This window comes from Choloepus didactylus, chromosome 4 (genome assembly GCF_015220235.1).
Source record: "Choloepus didactylus isolate mChoDid1 chromosome 4, mChoDid1.pri, whole genome shotgun sequence".
NCBI lineage: Eukaryota > Metazoa > Chordata > Mammalia > Pilosa > Megalonychidae > Choloepus > Choloepus didactylus.
The window spans coordinates 161,879,867-161,899,078 of NC_051310.1; the positions used below are offsets into that span (position 1 = coordinate 161,879,867).

General features: G+C 36.2%; 1 pseudogene; it reads right to left on the bottom strand.

Annotated features, from left to right (window-relative positions):
* Positions 1-17,218: 17,218 nt before the first annotated feature.
* Positions 17,219-18,672, bottom strand: LOC119532980 (annotated as a pseudogene).
* Positions 18,673-19,212: the final 540 nt, after the last annotated feature.

Sequence of the window (19,212 nt, forward strand, 5' to 3'; positions counted from 1 at the left end):
GATGCTTAAAACATTTACTGGATATCAAATATATACTAATTACACTAAAAAGATTTATTTCCATTTGTTCCATTTCCTGAGAAGAAAACCTGGTAGCTAGTAGCTAGAATTGATTGGTAAGGAGAGGAAATAAATCTGGTTATGAAGTCACAATTGGAACCTTGATAATCAAGTTCACTTGCTCAAAGATTATTAACAAATAGAAATTCTTTTCAAAATATACATTTGTAGTTATGGATAAACTTTAGCTGTTACAGTTTTTCACAAAAGGTTTGACCAAAATATTAGTGATAGTAGCACCATGTAAGTAGCTTATGTGTGTATGGAGACATTTAATCTGGCTAAGGTTCAGGAAGATGCTTTTATTTGTTAATTAAATTATATCATTTAGCATTATATTCAGCTGTGCGTGAGAGAAGCCCCAAAATAAATGAGACTAAAAACTAATAGCCTTTTTTTTTCTTTCTCAAATGAAAAGCCAGAAGTGGTAGACTAAGGCTGGTATAATATTCTAGGTACCATATCTGAATTTTCCCTCTTATCCTGCTGGGCAGGTACTTAATTCCCAGATGACTTCATGGCCCAGGGTGGTAGTTCCAGCTCTGATAGCAAGTATGCATTTTAGAAGCAGGAACCAAAATGTTTCTGTTTACCCCCCACTGGCAAGAATGTCGTCCCATATCCACACTCTATATGCAAAATACAGGGGAAAACATAATCTTTAGACTAGATACCATATGCCCTTCCAAAAATGAAGTGCTGTGTTTCTAAAGAATTTGAGTGATTGTTATAGAGGAGCAAATAATCGCTGGCAAAAGCCATCCTTTTGCCACAAATGTAACTTGGTACCACCTTATTCCTAAATGTGGGACCCTTTCAAGTGAAAAATCTCTGAGGGAGTTCATCCTGGTTCTCCCCTTATGCTTCTACATGTTGTTTTCAGTGCAGGTAAGTAAACATCTTAAAACATAGCAAACCATAGCATTTCTCTGCCCAACTTCCATCTCTGTCCATCTCACTCACAGTAAAACCCAGTGTTTACCATGGCCAATCAGCTCCTGCATGATACTACTCCTCACTGACTGACTTCCTAGTTCCCAATCCCCTGCTCATCTCTCTTTTACTTTCTTGCTAGCTCCTAAACAAGACAAACATGCTTTCAAATCAGGGCATTTCCAATTCCTGAGACACCTCAGTCATTTTCTACCACTTGCCTTGCTTCACTTTTCTTCATTGAAAATATCACCTTCTGAAATATAGGTTTGGATTTATTTCTATCTCTTTCTGCTAGAATACAAACTCTATGAGAGCATGGTCATTATGTGTGTGCATATATGTATATAAGTATTTATGTATTTATTTTACCCAGGGTCTCAAATAGTGCCTGGCACATAGTACTCAACAAATGCTACATGAAAAATTCAAGAAATTTGTATTATAAACTTTCCTACATCTCATTGTTTGATGTTCATAGATTGGATTGGCCAAGAGAACATTGATTCCTGCTGATTTTTCATATGCCTAGACTCATACCACATATATATTTCTGACTACTTTTGTTCATTGTATGTCTGTGCATCCATGGGCTTTCATGGAGTGGTGGTTTAAAATTATTTTATTGTCTTTTCTATTTGTCCTTATTCCCAACAGCCTCATTCTTATTCCTGTCTCTCTGCCTACTTTCTTTATCTTGATCAGATTAACAAAACTATTATTTAGTCTTTTTAATAATCAACTTTTGACTTTTACTTTCTAAAATTTGTACGTCTAATTTATTCATTTCAGCCTTTAGTTCTTTTTCTGATTTGTTCTGTTTAATTTGTTGTTCTTATAATTTCTCACCACAATTGCTTAATTCCATTATCCTTCAGTCTTTATATAATTGAGGTTTAACACATATGCAGTAACATGGCACAAGTCTCTAAGTTTTCCCCTGTGTGTTTGGTGGGGGGAGAGGTGTGTGTTTGTCTATAGTTATGCACAACCACCACCCAGATCAAGATAGGGAAGCTTGCCAACATCCCTGATACGCCTTCATGTCCCATTCATAATGCTGCCTCACAGAGATAACCACTGTTCTCACTTCTATAACCATAGGTTAGTTTTTCCTGTTCTTAAACTTCATATGCCTAGACTCATACCACATATATATTTCTGACTACTTTTGTTCATTGTATGCCTGTGAGATCACGCAGATTGTCATCTGTACCTTCTCTTTTATTGAAATGTGGTATTATATTGTATGAATAGGCCACAATGTATTTACCCAATCTTCTGTGGATGAACATTTGTGCTATTTGCAACTATAGGCTATTATTAATAAAGCATACTTAAATATTCTGTATATGTCTTTTGATAGACATTTGCACTCACTTCTCTTGTGTGTATACCTTGGAGAGAAATTGCAGAGTCACAGAGGAGTCATATGCTTAGCTTTAGTAGATAATGCTGAATTATTTTCCAAAGTGGTTGCTCCAATTTATACTCTAACCAGTGGTGACTGAGCCTTCCAGTTGTTCCACATTCCTGCCAGCACTTACTACTGCCAGCCTTTTTTTAATTCAGCAATTCTGGTTTCCATGTAGTTATATCTCACTGTGGTTTTAATATGCATTTTTGTGAAAAGCAGTCTTTTTGGCCAACTTTTCAAATGTTCTCTTGTAAAGAAAGGTTTTAATGCTAAAAATTATGCCATAGGTATTTTTGCTGTGTCAAACAGGTTTTTATATTGTCATTTTGCTTTCATTAATTTCTAAACAGTTGGTAATCTTTCTTTTAATTTACTATATGATCTAAAAGTTAAATAGAAGTATCTCATACAGATACTTGAGTATAGGTATTTAAGCTTTATGTCAATTTCTCATTACTTCTTTCCAACTGGCTTTTGATAAGGTAGCCTTAAATATCTAAACATTTGAATATATTGAAGTTTGGTGTGGCCAAGCACACGATCATTTTTTGGGTGTGTTTCATGAATATATGAAAAAGGCTATATTTGAGGCTCTCTAAATGTCTATGACATAATGATTATTGATTGTAATATTTCTCTTTGTCTTAGCAAATTTTATGTATTAGACCAATTCTGAGAGATGTATATTATACTACTTTGGTATAATTTTGTTTGTATTGTTTACTCACATTTATTCTATTTTCCCTCTATGTTTGTATATTTAGATACTATGTTGTTGGATGCATAGAGATTTATGATATTATTAATTTTTCATCACTTATGCCTTTATCATTGCATAATATCCTGAATTTAATATGTTGCATCCTTTTTAACTGAATCCCACTTTATCTGCTATTATAGTAACACAGCTTTCTTTTGATTTGCTTCCTTGGTACTCTTTGCTTTTTTTTTTTTTTTTTTTTTTAAATTTTCCACTTGTTCTTATTGCAATTTTCTATTCCTAAATAATTACTATTCTTTAAGCTATTTTCCTAATCAGATATGAATGATGAGTATTATTTTTTTTTTAAAAGATGTCAACAATTTTCCCCTCTGAGTTGTAGTTTTCTTTAATCAAGGCACTTTAAGTCACATCCCCCCTGAAGAGAAAAACATGATCTTTAGAATAATCTTGCCTTCTCTTGTCTCAGCTACCATTTTTCCTCCTCCTATACCATGATACAATTAGAATGCATTTACTTAACTTCCCTCTCAACCTTCATTTCCTAGAATTTATTTTTTCCTGAGTATTAATATCTAAAGGAAATTCCCTTAATCTATTGCCCTTCTGATTTAGAAACCCTTAGTTAATATTGGTGTTATATATCCCTAAACAGTCAATCTTTACATTTTAAGTATCTATATATCTAGGTTCACTTATTACCACCATTTTTTCTGCCATATTAACTTTACCATATTGAAGTTTCTGTTTCAGTTCAGTCTTTATTTTAGGTGAAGTCTTTCCTCAAGTACATAAGTGATAACATTTCTCAGTTCTTTAATAGTCTTATATATCATTTTTTTTTTTTTTTACCCCTGTGGCAGGTAAGATATGGTTGGATTGAAGTCATTTTCTATACTCTTGCAGAGATGTTAATTCATTGTGTTTTACCTTCCAACTTTGCAAATAAGAAATCCAATTCTAGCTTTTTAGTTCTTTTGTGGCTTCTTGAATTTCATACCTGAGTCTGAAATATCAGCATTGTTGGAGTCTCTCATTTGGAGAAAGGAAGAAATGCTAAAAATAAAAAAAAATCCCTTGTTCTGCATTCTTTTTGATTAAGGGCAGGACATTCAGATACCTCATGTGACACCTGGAGAAATTCTCTCTTATCTTCAACAATAATGTATTATCACAGTCTAGGAGTCAACGAAATCTCTTCATGCAGCCCTCTTCTAACCTTTTTCAAGGTCAAGGACACCAGCATTATTCACTCATGTTGAAATTGATTTTAGACCCAGATATTCAGACCTTTGCTTGCTAAGCTGGTCCTGTGATCTGCAATCTTCTGGCTCTACCCATGCAGTCCACTTTATTTTTTATTTTTCCTTTGAAGATCACTAAGGAGGGTGCCTTCCAGAGTTTAACACAGACATTGCCACTCCAAGTTATTTTCCAGTCTTAGCAGAATCCTGGCTGAGCAGAGACAAGTAGCTTATATTAGGATTGGAGAGTAAGGAAGGTATGCGTAGGTTGCCATATTTCCAGAATCTCCCAGCAAAAATGGATCTCTTGTTAACAGCAGAATGCTCGGGCTCAACAAGCTATGACTTTTCTCTCATCTTACAGATTTGTACATAAAGCACTGAATTATAAAACTGTTCATATTGAGAATGTTTACTTTCAATTGATTGAAGTACTATGTATGAAAATAATTCACCCCATGCAATAGATCTTCTGTTTGAGTAATGAAAATGATTAAATTTTAGTTCAAAGTGAAGATAAAAAGAACAAAAATAGATTTAATTGTTAAACATTGAAAGGATACATTGATATAGTTAAAAATCACAATGACTTTTACAGGTGAACTTTCAGCGAGGAAAGGTTAACCTAATTATTCTGTTCTGGGCAAAGATTTTTTTTTTTGTCTGAAATGAAAGAGCTTGCTAGGAAATCTAAGAAAAATTCATGGATTTCAGGGAAAGACGGTGGCATAAGAATAGACTTGCAAAGACATGTAGCAAAAATCTGACTTGAATCATCAAAGAAATAAAAGATTCCTAAAATTATTTCAGCATCAATGAAACTAAAAATTCTTTGTAGCTTTGAGATTGTATCTCATGAAATTGCACACTTCCAACAATTTTTTTGACCTATAAATTACAATGTCATGCAGCCAACTAAATATGAAACATGTCCTTAGAGAAGATACTCTCAGACACTATACAGCTTGATCATAAAAGATGGAAGAATCATAAAACTGGTCTTATAGGGAGAACTGTACATTGTTTTAGGTAGATGACACAATTTAATAAATACCATCAAGTATTTCATAACACAGCTACCCTATTGTAATTTCTGAATTTTAATTCCTTCAACAGTTGGCTGGATGACTTGTTCAAGGCAAGTTTTTCAGAGAGGTTGTATTCATGTTATCTTTTCAAAATTCCTGCATTTTTAAGGATTTATTTTTTTATATTTTAACATACATGATAATTTGAGGAATATAATTTCCTTCAAAAATATGTAGAGGAAAGTGGGGCAAGATGGTGTCATAGGGAGGTGTGGAATTTAGCTAGTCCTCTAGAGGAGCTAGTACACAGCCAGGAACAGCTAGAAAATAGTCTGGATCAATTGTTTGGTGGACTTCTGTGACTGGATACATATTGTAAACCAGTCTGGAATGGGTGAAAGGGCTGAGGTGACAGAACTGTAAGTAAATCCCCCAAAACTGTGGAGATAGTGCCCCTCCCAAATTGGCACACAGTCTAAGCTGAAACACAATTCTGAGTGAAAAGAAGTGGTATTTGCTGGGAGCAAGGGAAGGTAACTCAATGAGGATCCAATCATGGTTTTTATTAACAAATTTGGACTACTAAATACAAGCTGAGAGCACAGCAAGCCTGGAGCAAGCAAGAAAAAAACCCTGGAGCTTCTCTTGACAGGGAGGTGATGGGGCCTATAGAAAAAAATAAAATAAATGAATAAAAACAGAGGCTTTTGGAGTTGGCTGAATCCTGGAAAAGGACTGTGTCCCAAGAAAATGGATGCATAGACCCAGATACCAACTCCAGCTCTTGAGTGGCAAAACTGGGGAGCTAGGGACTGATTTTGAAAAGGGGATTTTATTTCTCTTCTCTCTTTTAAAAACCATTCTAAATGGCTCAATAAAGAAAGCCTCGGGAATTTTCAATTGTCATACATGAACAAGGCAAGGGTAGAGTTAACATAGGTCTGAGAGAAAAATAAGGGGTCAAGTGAAGGAGAAATTTCCTTAAAGGGGCCTATCTTCCGCAAGAAAATGGGGCCAGGGCTCAGCTCAATTGGTGGCCTTGCTTCGGAGAACTCAGACTCGAGGGGCTAGTGGAAAATAAACAGAAACAATTTAAGCTTGCCTTAGCCATGCCCCATGCAGGAACAGGGTCTGCTGAGAAATTAAGGTACTGCACATGTTTATGCAATGGGGAACTGTGGGTTGACACACACCACCTGCTGGGCAGGATAGGTAAAGCACAGAGTTTAGAGGCCTTACAGGAAAGTCTCACAACCTGCTGGGCCTCATCCTCAGGAAAACTTGATACTGATTACATCCTCTTCCTGAGTCCTGGACCAGTCTGGTCTGGGAAAATCTGCTTAGAGACAATCATATCTGGGAGACACTTCTCAAAAAAAAAAAAAAAAAAGTTCCATATAGACAGGGAAGGACCAGAATAACAAGAGCTGAAAAATTCCAATAAATTAAACAGAAGCTATGCTAGAGATCCAGAAAAAGTTAAACTGAATGCCAAAGAAGAGATAGAGAACAAAACCAACCAATCAAGAAAATCCTAGGTAAAAGAGTGAAAGCAACTTCTAGAATAAACTAGTCAAGAAAATTAGATGATGCCTATACACCAAGAAAAAATTACAAGTCACACTAAGGAAAAAGATATGACCCAGTCAAAGGAACAAACTAACACTTCACACAAATACAGGAGTTTAAACAATTAATGAAAGATGTTCAAACAAACATACTAAATCAATTCAAAAATCAAATCAACAAGTCCAGGGAACATATGGCAAAACTGATGAAAGATATAAAGAAGACATACGGTGAACATAAGGAAGAACTCAAAAGTTTCAAAACACAAATGGTAGAACTTATGGGAATGAAAGACACAATAGAAGAGATAAAAAATACAATGGAGACTTACGACTGCAGCTTTGAAGAGGAAGAAGCAAGGATTAGTGAATTAGAGGACAAAACATCTGAAATCATATGCAGAAAAGAAAAGGTAGGGAAAAGAATGGAAAAATATCAGCAGTGTCTTAGGGAAATGAATGACAATATAAAGCACATGAATATATGTGTCACTGGTGTCCCAGAAGGAGAAGAGAAGAGAAAAGGGACAGAAATAATAATGGAGGATATAAATACTGAAAATTTCCCCTCTTATGAGAGACATAAAATTACAAATCCAAGAAGTGCAGCATACCTCAAGCAGAATAGACATGAACAGACCTACTCCAAGATACTTACTAATCAGATTGTCAAATTTAAAAGACAAAGAGAAAATTCTGAAAGCAGCAAGAGGAAAGTGATCCATTACATGTAAGGGAAGCACAATAAGACTAGGTGCGGACTTCTCAGCAGAAACCATAGAAACAAGAATGCAGTGGTATGATATATTTAAGATACTGAAAGAGAAAAACTGCAAGCCAAGAATTCTATATCTGGCAAAACTGTCCTTCAAAATTAAGGGAGAAGTGGCAGGGCAAGATGGCAGACTGTGGAGGAGTGAAATCTAATTACTACTCTAGTGAGCTGATAAATCTCTAGGAACTCTATGGAACAGCCATTTCAGTGACTTCTGTTACTGGTCATGCATCATACACCAATGTGGAACACCTGAGATCACAGCAAAAAACTGTAAGTCTCCCTGGCCAGGGGGCTGGCACCTCTCCCTGCAGGCATGGCAGACTCTCTTGGAGCTGGTTTACTAAGGGAAAAAGAAACAATCTGTGCTGGGAGCAAGGAGAGGGGCTCAATTTGGCACCAATTGCAGAATTAATTAATACATTCAGACTGCTGAATAAAAGCTCCAAGTGTAGATAAACTGTGGGCAAGCACAAAAGGAGCTGGGAGGAATCTGACTAGCAGAGAGGACATGGGGCTGACAACAACAACAACAACAACAACAACAAAGATACTTTTTGAGTTGGAGGTGTTCAGAATATTGGAAAACGGCTGGGCCCTAAGAAAAAGGGGCACATAGAGACAGGTTTCAAATTGGGCTCTGGTTTCCAAACCTGGGGATCTGGGGTCCAGCTCTGAAAAGGGATGTTTTTTTTTTCCTTTCCAACTCTCCACTCTTTATCATTTTACTTTCCAATAGCCCATCAGAGTTCCTGCTTCAGCACTGACTTGGACAAGGGCAGAAATAAGAATTAAAGTTGTCTGAGAGTAACTATTCAGGTGAAAGAGATAGTAGCCTAAAGGGCTTATCTTTAAATAGTCCCTACCAGGACTGACAAAAGTTGGGGGCTGGTGAAAGGCCTTGAAAAAGGTTTTCTTTTTTTTCCTTTCTTTTTCTTTGAAATAACTATCCCAAGGTGCTCACTAAAGAAAGCCCCAGCTACTGCAATTGGCTGCTGGATCCAAACAAGGGCAGAGCTAAGATAGGTCTGAAAATCAAAGTAAAGAGTCTGGTGGGGGAGACAATTCCCTAAAGGACATAATTTCCCTGAGACAAGGGGGTGGGGCCCAGCTCAAGTGGTGGTCCTCCCTCAGAGAACTCAGACTCTAGGGGTTGGAAAACAGAAACCACATTGAGTCAGCCATGCCCCTGATAGTGACAGGATCTGTGGAGAATTAAAGGCAACTGTGGCACCTCTGTATACTCATGGGCAGCTGTGGTCTGACAAGCATCACCTGCTGGACAGGATAGGAAAACACAGGGTCTAGAGGCATCAAAGGAGGGTCTGATAACCTGTGGGGTCTCATTCTCAGGGAAACTCCATACCCTCCTCCTGAGACTGGGCCTGTCTGTACTGGGCAAATCTGATTGGGGTCAATCATACCTGGGGAGAACCTCTTACAAAAAGGTTACATAGAGGCAGGGCAAAAACAAGAAAAACAAGAGCTGAAAAATTCTGATCAACCAAACAGAAACTAGGTTAGAGGTCTAGAATAAGTTGAACTGAATGCCAAAGGGTAGAGAACAAAGCCAATCAACAGGACAACCCTAGGTAAAAGAGTGACAAAGAGCTCCAGAATAAGCTAAAAAAAAAAAAAAAAAAAAAAAAAAAAAGAGTCAGATGCCTAGACAGCTAAAAATAAGAAACCATACTAGGAAACATGAGAATTTGGAACTGCCAAAGGGACAAACTAACACTTAAACTGAGATTCAACAGATTTCAAAAGATTTGAAGAGGCAGAAAAAAGAATTAGTGAACTAGAGGTCAGGACATCAGAAATCCTACACAAAAAGGAAGAGATAGGGAAACAAATGGAGAAATATGAGCAGGGTCTTAGGGAACTGAATGACAACATGAAGCACACAAATACACATGTTATGGGTGACCAAAAGAAGAGAAGAAAAAAGGGACAGAAAGAATAATAGAAGAAATAATCAGTGAAAATTCCCCCACTCTTATGAGAGACATAAAATTAAAGATTTAAGAACTGCATCATACCCCAAACAGAATAGATCCCAATAGACCTATTCCAAGACAATTATTGATCAGATTGTTCAATGACAAAGACAAAGAGAGAATTCTGAAAGCAGCAAGAGAAAAGCAATCCATCACCTACAAGGGAAGCTCAATATGACTATGTACAGATTTCTCTGCAGAAACCATGGAGGTGAGGAGGCAGAGGTATGATATATTTAAGATACTGAAAGAGAAAAACTGCCAACAAAGAATTCTGTATCTAGCAAAACTCTTTCAAAAATGAGGGAGAGATTAAAATATTTTCAGGCAAACCAAAACTGAGAGAGTTGGTGAATAAGAGATGTGCACTTCAAAAAATACTAAAGGGAGTGCTATAGGCTGATAGGAAAAGACAGGAGAGAGAGGATGGAGATGAGTGTAGAAATGAAGACTATGAGGAAGGGTAAAAGGAGAGAGAGAAAATAATAAGATATGACATATAAAATCCCAAAGAGAAAATGGTAGAAGAAAGTGCTGCCCTTACAGTAATAACACGGAATGTTAATTAATTACACTCCACAACAACAACAAAAAAGCATAGACTGTCAGAATGGATTAGAAAAAAAGACCCATCTATATGCTGTCTACAAGAAACTCATGTTAGACACAAGGACAAAAATTGGCTGAAAGTGAAAGGTTGGAAAAAGATATTTCATTGAAACAACCAGATAAAAAGAAGAAGTAGCTATGTTAATATCAGACAAATTAGACTTCAAATTAAAAACAACTAACAGAGACAAATTATAATATATAATAATACAAAGGACAATTCATCAAGAAAACATAACAAACATAATTATTTATGCACCAAGACAAAATAACCCCAAAATCCATGACACTGACAACACTGAAGGGAGAAAGTAGATACCTTTACAGGTGTAGTTGTGGACTTCAATACACCACTCTCATCAATAGAGAGAACATCTAGACAGAGGATCAATAAGGAAACAGAGATGTTGAATTATATGATAAGTGAACTAGACTTGACAGATATTTATAGAACACTACAACCCACAAGAGCAAGATACACATTCTCTTCAAGTGCTCATGGATCATTCTCTAGGACAGACCACATGCTGGTTCACAAAGCAATTCTCAACAAACTAAAAAAAAATGGTATTATACAAAGCACCTTCTTAGATCATAATGGAATGAAATTGGAAATCAATAATTGGCATAAGGTCAGAAAATTCACAAATATTTGGAGGTGAGATAACACACTCTTAAACAACCAGTGGTTAAAGGAAGAAATTACAAGAGAAATTAGTAAATACCTCAAGGCAAATGAAAATGAAAATACAACATATCAAAACGTATGGGATGCAGCAAAGGCAGTGATGAGAGAGGAATTTATTGCCCAAAATGCCTATATTAACAGAGAAGAAAGGAAAAAAAAATGAGGAATTAACTGTTCACCTGGAGGAACTAGAGAAACAATAGCAAACTAACCCCAAAGCAAACAGAAAGAAATAACAAAGATTAGAGTAGAAATAAATGAAATTGACAACAAGAAAACAATAGAGAGAATCTACAAAAAAGAAGTTGATTATTTGAGAAAAATCAATAAAATTAATGGACCCTTAGCTAGGCTAACAGAGAGACAGAAAAAGAGAAAGAGAGAGAGAAGGAGGATGCAAATAAATGCAATCAGAAATGGGAAAGGGGACATGACCAACCATTTTTCATATGGACTATGAACTCCAAAACTTATCTCAAAAATCAAAGCAATAGAATATTTTCTTCTGTTTTCTAAAGTGAATCATCTCCCAAAGTGTTGTCTTCACGTTTTTGTAAATTACACCCTATATTTCTCTTCTTTTCTTTTAAAATTTTACCCTCTCTTCTTTTCTTATACAATTGTCATGAATGGTCCCCACATTTTGGTTTTCCTCACTGTTCATCTTTGACTTAAGACTATTTTGTCTGAGCACAACTGCTTCATCCATGAAGAACCATTCATGTAAATTGTGAAATACATGGTGCCTCATGAAGTTATGCATTGAGGCAACCCTGCATTTGGGCTTCCCATTTTCCTAAATATAATACAAGCCTCACCATCCTGATCTCTGCATTCCAATTACTTGAGTATCTTAGGGGTCTTACCTAATAACTTGAACTATGTATTAGGTTCTTGCAATGAATCTACATGCTAGCTTTTCAAGTGTGCTTGGAATAAAATTAAGGAAATAATCAAACCTTTGGCATGCAATCTCTGCAAATGTTTCTTTTCATTTTTTCAACTCCCTTATCTTGTTAGCATATTTATTCTTGTGATAGAAAAAATGGATGTCTCCCTTTAAGCACCCATTCCTGCTTCCTGAAGTTTTTTTTTTTAATGCAATTATATTGAGATATAGTCACATACCAGATAATCATCCAAAGTGTACAATCAGTGGTTCATGGTATCATTGTGTAATTCTGCATTAATCTCCAAAATAACTTTTTGACAATTTTCATTAAACCAAATACATTAAAATTAAAATTAAAATAAAAAAATAACACCCAAAACATCCCATACTCCTTAAGCCCCCTATTATTTATTAATTTTTGTCTTTATTTTCTTACTCATGTGTCCATACACTGGATAAAGGGAGTGTCAGTCACAAGGTTTTCAGAATTACATAGCCACATCCTAAAGGCTATGTAGTTATACAATAATCTACAAGAATCAAGGCTACTGGATTACAGTTCAAGAGCTTCAGATATTTCCTTCTAGCTATTGTAATACACTAAAAACTAACAAGGGATATCTATATGATGTATAAGAATAACCTCTAGAATGACGTCTTGACTCTATTTGAAATCTGTCAGCCACTGAAACTCCATTTTGTTTCATTTCTCTTCCACCTTTTGGTCCATGAAGTCTTTCTCAATCCCATGATGCCAGAGCCAGGCTTATCCCCAGGAGTCATGTCCCATGTTGTCAGGGAGACTTACACCCCTGGGAGTCATGCCCCATGTAGTGGGGAGGATAGTGAAATTACCTGCAAAATTGGCTTAGAGAGGCCACATCTGAGCAACAAAAGAGGTTCTCTTGTGGTGACTCTTAGGCAGAATAGTAGGTTTAGCCTCTCGTTTGCAATATCAAGCCTCATAAGGGCAAGCCACAAGATCAAGGGCTTGGCCTCCTAACCTTGTAGGCACCAATGCTTGTAAGAAAATCAGGAATTCCCCAGGTGGGGAAGTGAATTATTTCCGCATTTTTCCACAGTCCTTCAATGGAGCTTTGCAAATACTTTTATTTTAATTCAATGTTATTGAGATATATTCACATACCATAAGGTCATCCAAACTGTACAATCAGTTGTTCACAGTACCATCATAAAGTTGTTCATTATCACAATTTTTGAACATTTTCATTACTCCAAAAAAAATAAAAATACAAAAACAAAAAACAAAAACCAAAAAAAAAACAAGAATAATAAAAGTAAAAGAGAAAACTGAAAACATCCTATTGCCCCATCCTCACCTATTATCCATTTATTTTTGTCCCCATTTTTCTACTCATCTCTCCGTACATGGATAAATGGAGTGTGAGCCACAAGGTTTTCACAATCACAGAGTCACACAATATAAACTATATACTCATTCAATACTTTTCAAGAATCAAGGCTACTGGGTTGCAGTTTGACAGCTTCAGGTATTTCCCTCTAGCTATTCCAATACACTAAAAACTAAAAATGGATATCTTTATAACACATAAGAATAACCTCCAGAACAATCTCTTGACTCCATCTGTAATCTCTCAACCACTGAAACTTTATTTTGCTTCATTTCTCTTCCTCCTTTTTGTCTGAAAGGCATTCTCAATCCCAGGATGCTGGGTCCAGGCTCATCCCTAGGATCCATGTCCCACATTGCCAGGGAGATTTGCAGCCATGGGACTTATGTCCAATATAGGGACTTATAATCCCATTAATGAGCCATAGTCACACCTGACCATTACCAGTTAAGTTCACACTCATTATCATATCTGTACATATTAGATTATTGTTCACCCTTCACTAGTTTCTGACTATCTCTAGGTCCCCTATATTGTACATTATAAGACATTTACATTTTTCACAGAGTTCACATTACTGGTAACATACAATATCTCTCCTTTTGTATCTTACTTACTTCACTCAGCATTATGTTTTCAAGGTTCATCCAAGTTGTCATATGTTCCATGACCTCATTCCTTTTTATTGCTGCATAGTATTCCACCATGTGTGTATACCACATTTTGCTTATCCATTCATCTGTTGAAGGACATTTGGATTGTTTTTATTTCTTGGCAATTGTGAACAATGCTGCTATGAACCTTGGTGTGCAAATATCTGTTCATGTCACTGCTTTCAGATCTGGGTAAATACTGAGAAGTGAAATGGCTGGATTGTAGGGTAACTCGATATCTAGTTTTCTGAGGAATTGCCAAACTGTCTTCCACAGTGGCTGTACCATTACACATTCCCACCAGCAATGAATAAGAGTTTCAATTTCTCCACATACACTCCAGCATTTGTAGTTTCCTGTTTGTTTAATGACAGCCATTCTAATTGGTGTGAGATGATATCTCATTGTGATCTTGATTTGCATCTCCCTAATACCTAGTGAAGATGAACATTTTTTCATGTGTTTTTTAGCCATTTGTATTTCCTATTCAGAGAAATGTATTTTTATATCATTAGCACATTTTATAATTGGGCTGTTTGTACTATTGTCATTGAGTTGTGGGATTTCTTTATGTGTAGAAGATGTCAGTCCCTTATCAGATACATGGTTTTCAAATATTTTCTTCCATTGAGTTGGCTTTGTCTTTACCTTTTTGACAAATTCTTTTTAGGTACAGATGCTTTTAATTTGGGGGAGTTCCCATTTGTCTATTTTTTCTTTCATTACTTGTGAATTTGGTGTAATGTCTAAGAATCAACCCCTTAATAATAGCTTTGAAGATGTTTCCCTACATTGTCTTCTATGAGTTTTATGTTATTGTCTCTCATATAGAGGTATCTGATCCACTTTGAGTTAATTTTTGTATGGATATCCAGTTCTCCCACCCCATTTGTTGAAGAGACTGCTACGTCCCAGTTCACTGGATTTGGGGACATTATCAAAAATCAGTCAATCATAGATCTGGAGGTCTATTTCCAAATGCTCAATTTTATTTCATTGATCAATATGTCTATCTTTGTGCCAGTACATGCTGTTTTGACTACTGGGCTTTATAGCAAGCTTCAAAGTCAGGAAATTTAAGTCCTCCCACTTTGGTTTTCTTTTTTGTAATGTTTTTAGCAACTTGAGGCATATTTCCCTCCCAAATAATTTTGATAACTAGCTTTTCCAAGTCTGCAAAGTAGGTTGTTGAAATTTTGACTTGAATTGCTTTGAATCTGTAGATCACTTTGGGTAGGATTGACATCTTAATGACATTTAGCCTTCCTATCCATGAACATGGAATATATTTCCATATCTTTATTTTAGTAAAGTTATGTAATTTCTTTTAGTAAAGTTATGTAATTTTCTGTGTAGAGGTCTTTTACATCCTTGGTTAAGTTTATTCCTAGATACTTGATGTTTTGGCTGCTATTGAGAATGGAATGTTTTTCTCAAGTATCTCTTCAGTTTGGTCATTTCTAATGTATAGGAATATTACTGACTTATGTGCATTAATCTTGTATCCCACCACCTTGCTAAATTTTTTTTTTAGCTCAATTGTCTGTGTCATTGATTTCTCAGGGTTTTCCAAATGTAGGATCATATCATCTGCAAATAATGACAGTTTTACTTCTTCTTTTCCCATTTGTATGGTTTTTATTTCTTTGTCTTTCCAGATTGCTCTGGCTAGAACTTCTAACATAATGCAGAATAATAGTGGTGAAACTGGGCATCCTTGTCTCATTCCTGGTCTTAGAGGGAAGTCTTTCTGTCTCTCACCATTGAGTACAATGCTGGCTTTGGGTTTTTCATATATGCCTTTTATCATATGAGGAAGTTTCCTTCAATTCCTACCCTTTGAATCTTTTATCATAAAAGGATGCTGAATTTTGTTGAATGTTTTCTCAGCATCTATTGAGATAATCACTTGATTTTTCCTTTTGATTTGGTAAAGTGTTGTATTATATTGATTGATTTTCTTATGTTGAACTACCCTTGCACGCCTTGGATGAACCTCACTTGATCATGTTGTATGACTTTTTTATTGTTTCTTTGGATTTGATTTGTAAGTATTTGTGAGATTTTTTGCATCTATATTCATTAGGGAGTTTTGTCTGTAGTTTTCCTTTCTTGTAGCACCTTTAACTGGTTTTGGTATTAGAGTAATGCTAGCTTCATAAAATGAGTTAGGTAATGTTCCATTTTCTTCAATTTTTTGAGAGTTCAAGTAGTATTTGTGTCAGTTCTTCTTGGAAAGTTTGGTATAATTCACCTGTGAAGCCATCTGGCCCTGGGCTTTTATTTATAGGAAGCTTATTGATGACTGATTGGATCTCTTTGCTTATGATTGGTTTGTTGAGGTCTTCTTTTTCTTCTCTGATCAGTATAGGTTGTTCATGTGTTTCCAGGAAATTATCCATTTCCTCTGAATTATCTAGTTTGTTGGCATACAGTTGTTCATAATATCCCCTTATGATTTTTCAAATGTATTTGGGATCCACAGTAATGTGCCCTGTCTCATTTATTATTTCATTTGAGTCTTCTCTCTTTTTGACTTTGTTAGTCTAGCTAAAGGCTTGTCAATCTTGTTGATCTTCTCAAAGGACCAACTTTTGATTTTATTTATTCTTTCTATTGTTTTTTTGTTCTCCATATCATTTATTTATGCTTTGATCCTTGTTATTCCTTTTCTTCTACTTGCTTTAGAATTAATTTGCTGATCATTTTCCAGCTTCTTTAGTTGTTTTGTTAGCTCTTTGATTTCAGCTCTTTCATCCTTTATGATGTATACATTTAGACCTATAAATTTCCCCCTCAATACCACCATCACTGCATCTCATATGCTTTTTTTAAAGTGGTACAACAATTCTTAGTACAACTTTAAAAAGCTCCTACCAACCCCCACTGTAAGGAGCAGTATGAGGGGGTTCCAATGGAAACATCTTAGAGGGGATGATTCTCAGGACAAAAGGCTCTGTATGCTTAAAACTTGATCCTTATCCTTACCTAAAGAATACAAATACACAATTTTTAACTATTCAAAGTTGGGAGGACATTGTAATTTTAATATTCTCTAGTTTTCATTTTCTAAACCTTTGGCTTATAATTTTCTCAGTTTATGTTACACTGAAAAATGTATAAATGTGCCATAATCAATAGTACCAAATGAAAACATAAACCTGTTCTTCCATATCTTTTACTTGGAATGAGTGGTTGAATGTTTCCCTAAATATCCTGCAAGGTTATTTTGTGTACTCGACAAAACATTGGGCAAACACTCAACTTCCATAATCTAGAGCAGTAGGGGATAACTCATCTTCAATCTCATCTTCCCAAATGTCTCCATTAACATCTACAGCATGGAACACTGGTTAAACAGGGATAAGCAGTATCAGTGAAATGTTTATAAGGGTTTGCTCTAGAGAGAGAACCCATGCAAATCCAGCAGAAATACCACACACAGCCAGTACATTCCATCTTGTTACATCCATCTAATTTCTCTGTGGGAGTCTCACAACACAGGCACTTCTTTGAATTCTTTTCTAGCCACTCCTTACTTTATATCTCTTCCAGTGACTCCTGAATCACCCTCTTACAATATCTCTGTTTCAAATATCTTTTATTGGCTTCATCTGCTTGCAAGTACTTGTTTTGTAAGTCCATTAACTTCTCTGCCATCACCTTACATGGAGATACATCATGGTAAGTCAGTCTGCACAAGGTACAGAAGGCAAAATTGCAGCTGGAGCAGATGCTCATGGTTCAGCCAGGCTCCTGCATGACAGGTAGCTGGCAACATGGGTGGGGGCAGTACACCACATCTGCCCTCAGGACCAAGGTGGATTAGAGGAGAAGGTGGTCATAATGAGCAAATAACTCTGCTTCCACTAGCTCTTTGACCTGACAAATTGCCCTTCAGTGGCCACAGGGATGGCCACTGAAGGGCACTTTGGATCTGGGCAGTTGAGGCATTGAAATTGGCCATCTCTGATCTGGATTTCAAAGTAATCCTTCACATAGGCTTTGCAGTGCACATGCCAGCACTCCAAGAAGTACATGTATTCACTACATAGCTTCTCAGAGAAACAAATATTGCATAGAAACAATCTACTCTTAAAGCACTTTTTCTGCTGAGCTTGATCTAAGTCCAAGATTTCACGGATCAGACTCAACAATGATTCCACATCCTGCATAGTTCTTTTGTCCACCACTTCCTCTTGGTCTACATCTGATCCAGCAGCACCAACAAAATCTAACTCTGTGTTAAGAGAGGCTTGAGTTGTCCTTCTCTGCACTTTTCCCTGAGAACCCATCCTGAGCTCAAAAGGAGAGACAATATTCAGGTGTGCTAGGGGCTCTTCCTTAAGAAACTGCATCCAGACAAACAGGACCATGCTGCTACTGTGTTCTTCCCACAGATTGTCTGAGTGTTTGCACAGAGTAGATAGCTGAGTTGGTGACAGACATTTGCCACTAAATGTGAATGCAGGTGGGGAGGAGGATGGATACTCTGGTGGCAGTTCAAAGTTCAGCACAAGTGGAGGCAGAAAGCAAATGGTGTATTCAAAGCCGTTATTCTGGAGACACTCATCTTGAAATTTTGAGGCAAGTCCAAATAGATCTCAGTTTATCCACCTTGGATGGACTCTGTTTTTCTAAATTCATCCCCATCATAAACACTCGCCAAGGCCAGCAATTCATCCTCCTGAGCTTTTCAGTCTTCTCACAACATTTAATTTTCTGAGGTGCTGTTATTGACAACCAGAAGATAAGGATATTTACACTGCAGTCTATGTTTCAGTTCAGGGAGTTTGGAATTTGTGCAAATCCCATTTATTCTCCAGTCAGTGGTTTCTACATATAGCATCATGTCATCTGCAAATAGTGAAAGTTTTATTCCTTCCTCTCCAATTTGGATGCCTTTTATTTCTTTTTCTTGCCTATTGGCTCTAGCTAGAACTTCCAGCACAATGTTGAATAACAATGGTGACAGTGGACATCCTTATCTTGTTTCTGATCTTAGAGGGTAAGCTTTCATTCAGTCTTTCTCCATTGAGTATGAGGTTAACTGTGGGTTTTTTTATAGATGACCTTTATCATGCTGAGGAAGGTCCCTTCTATTCTTTTACTTTTGAGTGTTTTCATCAAGAAAGGATGTTGAATTATTTCAAATGACTTTTCTGCATCAGTTGACATGATTATGTGGTTTTTCTGCTTCAATTAGATGACATGGTGTATTAATCTGTTCATGGTGTATAATTCTTTTAATGTA